The sequence below is a fragment of the Bos javanicus genome, chromosome 12 (assembly GCF_032452875.1).
Source record: "Bos javanicus breed banteng chromosome 12, ARS-OSU_banteng_1.0, whole genome shotgun sequence".
NCBI classification, from domain to species: Eukaryota; Metazoa; Chordata; class Mammalia; order Artiodactyla; family Bovidae; genus Bos; species Bos javanicus.
The window spans coordinates 47,897,309-47,902,697 of NC_083879.1; the positions used below are offsets into that span (position 1 = coordinate 47,897,309).

Below are 5,389 nucleotides of genomic sequence, written 5' to 3' on the forward strand. Positions count from 1 at the left end.
GCCAACATCCGCTGGATCATAGAAAAAGCAAGAGAGTTCTAGAAAAACATCTATTTCTGCTTTATTGACTATGCCAAAGCCTTTGACTGTGTGGATCACAACAAACTCTGGAAAATTCTTCAAGAGATGGGAATACCAGACCATTTGAGCTGCCTCTTGAGAAATTTGCATGCAGATCAGGAAGCAACAGTTGTAACTGGACATGGAACAACAAACTGGTTCCAAATAGGGAAAGAGTACATCAAGGCTGTATATTGTCACCCTGCTTATTTAACTTATATGCACAGTACATCATGAAAAATGCTTGGCTGGATGAAGCACAAGCTGGAATCAAGATTGCCAGGAGAAATATCAATAACTTCAGATACGCAGATGACATCACCCTTATGGCAGAAAGTGAAGAACTAAAGAGCCTCTTGATGACACTGAAAGAGGAGAGTGAAAAAGTTGGCTTAAATCTCAATATTCAGAAAACTAAGATCATGCTATCTAGTCCCATTAGTTCATGGCAAATAGATGGGGAAACAGTGGAAACAGTGACAGACTTTATTTATTTATTTTTTTTGGCTCCAAACTCACTGCAGATGGTGACTGCAGCCATGAAATTAAAAGATGCTTACTCCCTGGAAGGAAAATCATGACCAGCTTAGAGTATTAAAAGGAGAGACATTACTTTGCCAACAAAGGTCCATCTAGCCAAGCCTATGGTTTTTCCAGTAGTCATGTATGGATGTGAGAGTTGGACTATAAAGGAAACTGAGCACCAAAGAATTGATGCTTTTGAACTGTGGTGTTGGAGAAGACTCTTGAGAGTCCCTTGAACTGCAAGGAGATCCAACCAGTCCATCCTCAAGCAAATAAGTCCTGAATATTCATTGGAAGGACTAATGTTGAAGCTGAAATCCAGTACTTTGGACACCTGATGTAAAGACCTGGCTCATTTGCAAAGACCCTGATGCTAGGAAAGATTGAGGGCAGGAAGAGAAGAGGATGACAGAGGATGAGATGTTTGGATGGCATCACTGACTCAATGGACATGAGTTTGAATAAACTCTGGGAGTTGGTGATGGACAGGGAGTCCTGGTGTGCTGTAGTCCGTGGGGTTGCAAAGAGTTGGACAGGACTGAGTGACCAAACTGAATTGTCTCACTACATATATATTTTCTCCCAATGCTTCCAGAATTTTCTCTTTATATCACTTTTCTGAAATTTCATGAGGATATATTTTACAATAGCTCTGTTTTAATATATTATGCTAGGTGCTCAATTTTTTTTGGAAACACAATTGTTTGGGAATTTTATGAATTACTGTTTGATTACTTTCTCTCCATTTGTTTTATTCTCTCTTTCTGGAATGCCTATTATTTGGATGTAGTACGATGTGTATTATCTCCAACTTTTATAATTGAAAAATTTTTTTATTTTCCATCCTTTAGTCTTTTGCTCTACTTCTTTGGGGGATTTTTTTGCAACTGTATTTTCTAATCCTACTTGAGTTTTTCATGTTTTGCTGTTACATTTAATTTCTATAGACTCTCTTTGTTCTGTTTATTTAAAAAAAAATAAGTTATCTACTCGTTTCATGAATGTAGTATATTTTCCTATTTCTCTGAGGAGATTGATAATAGTCTTTCTTTGGCTTTGTTTTATTTTTTTCCTGCACAGTCTTTGTTTCTTCTGATTATTTGTTCTTTCTCACAGTAGAGATTTTCCTCACACCTTGATGATCAATTTAACACTGGATACTAAAAAGTGGGGACTGGAAACTCTACACATGTGGGTGAGCTTTTTGACTGTGGGCTTCATCACAAAATGCTCTGCTTGGATTCGTTTTTTTGGAGGGGGGATAATATCCCTGATTTCCTTAGATTTTTCCTCAAAATTTTCCAAAGCGAAGAGTTCAATCTCCTGCCAGAGCAGTGTTGCGCAAACGTCAATGTGTATACAGTTCACCCAAGGAATTGTTGAAATGCAGATTCTGATTCAGGAGGTCTTAGATAGGGCTGAGATCCTGTGTCTAGTTTCCAACTGTTGCCATTTTCTATGGATGCATCTTTTTTAAAATTTCAAAGTTTATTACTTTATTTTTGGCTGCACTGGGTCTTTGCTGCTGCGTGTGGGCTTTCTCTAGTTGTAGTGAACAGAGGCTACTCTTCCTCCTGTGCACAGGTTTCTCACTGTGGTGGCTTCTCTGTTTGCTGAGCACAGGCTCTAGGGTGCCTGGGCCTGGGTAGTTGCACCCGCAGGCTTAGTTGCTCTGCGGTATGTGGGATCTTCTTGGACTAGGGATCGAACCATGTTCTCTGCACTGGCAGGTGAATTCTTAACCACTGGACCATTACAGAAGTCCTATGGATGCATCTTTTTCTTTTTTTTTTTAATTTTTATTTATTTGGCTGCACCGGATCTTAGTGTGGCATGCGAGATCTTCAATCTTCATTTCAGCATGTGGGATCAAGTTCCCTGACCAGGAATTGAACCCAGGCCCCCCGCATTAGGAGTGCAGAGTCTTAACCACTGGACCACCATGGAAGTCCTATGGATGCATCTTGATTAACATGGAAAAAGATTATGATCCTTTTGGCTGCTAATTCTGGGAGTCGTTCTGGGGAAAAGACCTGGGAGGTCGCAACATTCTGTATGTGATGTTTGCTTGCTTAGCACAGAGACTCAATTCCCTTGCTTTCAGCACAATGGTGGCCCAGCTCACATAGCCTGGGCTTCACCTTCTCCAGAACAGTCTCCTCCCTTGCTCTGCTGGGGAATGGGAAGGGGGAGGAGGCAGTTGTTTGGTTAAAGGGAGAAAGGGGAGAGGCAGCAGGGAGTCTGCTTGCCTTGAAACAGACTTTTTACCAATTCTGTTTTGCTTTATCTTTGCCCCTGCTTCCAGAGCTTGGTTCTGTCAATTTTTGAAGATTGGTTCTGCCAATTTTTGAAGATTAAAAGAAGCAGTGTGCAAAGCAAATCAGGCTGATGCTAGGCTCCTTCAGCTGTGACTTTAGGATTCTGCTTTCTTGGACTCCTTATATTATTTTAATTGAATTTGTTCTTCCTCTTTCCACCCTCTACTTTGATAGTTAATTTTTTTTTTTCTATTTTATCTCCCCTTCTCTTTGCCCTTGGTACTGGTGGGCCTGACAAAATCTTTTTACTGTAGTTTTAGGGAGTTTCAGGAGAGAGAGCAACAGTGTTTAGTCCATCCACCATCTTTAACTACAAACCCTCCCTACTTGATTTTTTTACTAGATATTTCTGACTGTTGTCCCCAGAGTCCTTGAAAATATAGTTCACAGTACACGATTGATGGGACTTTGTTTCCCAGCTGAAACTGACTTGCTTGCCTTTCCAAGTTTGGGTAACCTGGGCTCATACATTTCTATCTTCAACTCTCCCTATGCAAATGAAACAAGTGTCATATTTTATTGACCAATTTCCAGCATTTCCTCTAGTCTGGGGCTTGTTAGGACCATTATTTTTTTTTTTCCACATCTGGGAGCATCTGTAAGGGAATCATTTTAATTAATAAGAGGTTCCCACTTGTCTTAGAACTGATTTATTTATAGCTGAAGAGAACGCTGATTTTTTATTACCCTCTGGAACTCTAATTTGGTTCTACTTGGTTTTTTCTACTGTCTTTCCAGATAAGTATACAGATAAAGGGGGGTATCACAAAGAGGTCATCTGTGATAATCTGCATGTCTTTTCTCCTTTTTCTTTTTCTCCCCTGCTACACTCCCCAACAGGGAGCTGAGCCTACACACTTAATAGAAGTAACATTTGGCATGTTGAGGAAATTGAATTATGGAATAAGGGTGATGGCTCGAGATTCCATGATGCCATGGGAACCTGCCCATCTGAAGGTGCATCCCTTAGCAAGCGTTTCTCTTTTGCTGCACCTGATGGTATGAGGAAGTATTTGGCCAAGAACATACACATAGCTTTTGAAGTCACATGGACTTGGGTTCACTCCACTTACTATTGGGACTGACTTGCACGAGATGCCTAATCTTTATAAGTTCCTGTTACCTCACCCGTAGGGGAGGAAAGCTAATACCTGCCCTACGGGTTACTGTAAAGATTAAATGTGATAATGTATGTCTGTGTGTGTTAGTCGCTCAGCCGTGTCTGACTCTTTGGAGTCAGACTCCATGGACTGTAGCCCGCTAGTCTCCTCTGTTCGTGGAATTCTCCAGGCAAGAATCCTGCAGTGGGTTGCCATTCCCTTCTCCAGGGGATCTTCTCAACCCAGGGATTGAACCTGGGTCTCCTGCACTGCAGGCAGACTCCTTATCTTCTGAGTCACCAGGGTAGGTAAAGCACTTAAGACAATGATTGCCCTTTAGGATGCCCTTACAGTTACGAGTTATTTCGGGGGTGTTACAGATGTCTCTTTTCCCCTCTTCCAACAGAGAGCCTAGCATCATTTGCAATTTCAAGCGTTCAAGTCTTCTGTACCTGGTTATATTAGATAACAGAAGACCTTTGAGTCACCCCCACAATGATATATTTGGCAGTCCTTTAAAAGTTATTTATGACACAGACTTAACAAAAAATCTCCCAAAAGAAGAAAAAAGATTTTTTTTTTCAGACTAGCTGATCCTTAAAAAAAAAAAAATCAAATAGTTAAAGAAAAATTCTAGCTACTTTGGTTCTATGAAACCCATTAAGATAAAAGCATAGAATTAGGGGATTTTTGAATAAAAAATCTTAGTGCAAAGTGCCAGGCTAATTCTGATGGGTGTAGGGCTATGCCATAGCTGCTTAGATGGCTTTTAGTATTCAAATTAGTATCTGATATATTTATTTTTTATGAAATACTACATGATAAAACATTGAACAAGTGTCAGATGGATGTATAGATACAAGCTGACTTTTCCCTCCTTCAGACAGAAAAATGATTAGTATGATTCCATTATTTTGTTTCTCCTTTCAATCTTTTTCCTCTTTCTTTCTTCCAAGGTGGAACATGAGGAAAGGCTGTAAGGGCTAAATTAGACTAGGCGGAAATACGTGGCTGGCCTAGTTTGCTATAACTTCCGTCTATGACTACCCTGTGCAGCTAGGGCCTAGAAATACCTGTCTTGTTACTAACCTATCATTTAAGACAGCTCCAAATGGTTTAGTGTGATTTAATCACACATTATCTCTGTTTCTCTCTCAACAGCTTAGTCTACAGTCCCTATCGTGGTTTCTTATCAATATGAGACACCAATAAATGCTTTTGAATTCTTAGTGTGTCTCGAACCTCTTGGCATTGTGTCCAGTTGTGGCCTGAATGCCCAGCCTGTGTTCTTTTTATGCATTTCCTTCAGGTAACGCTGCCTCAGTGGTCTAGCCTGACTTCAACTTGCAAGTGATGTTTCCACCATCAGTCTTTGGTTGTATGAAG

At 40.3% G+C, this 5,389-nt stretch overlaps 1 non-coding gene across 1 annotated transcript; it reads right to left on the reverse strand.

Annotated features, from left to right (window-relative positions):
- Nucleotides 1–2,459: 2,459 nt before the first annotated feature.
- TRNAR-CCU (transfer RNA arginine (anticodon CCU)) lies at nucleotides 2,460–2,532 on the reverse strand. Its single transcript has one exon. It is a non-coding gene; the product is annotated as a tRNA-Arg (tRNA).
- Between the last annotated feature and the right edge of the window lie 2,857 nt (nucleotides 2,533–5,389).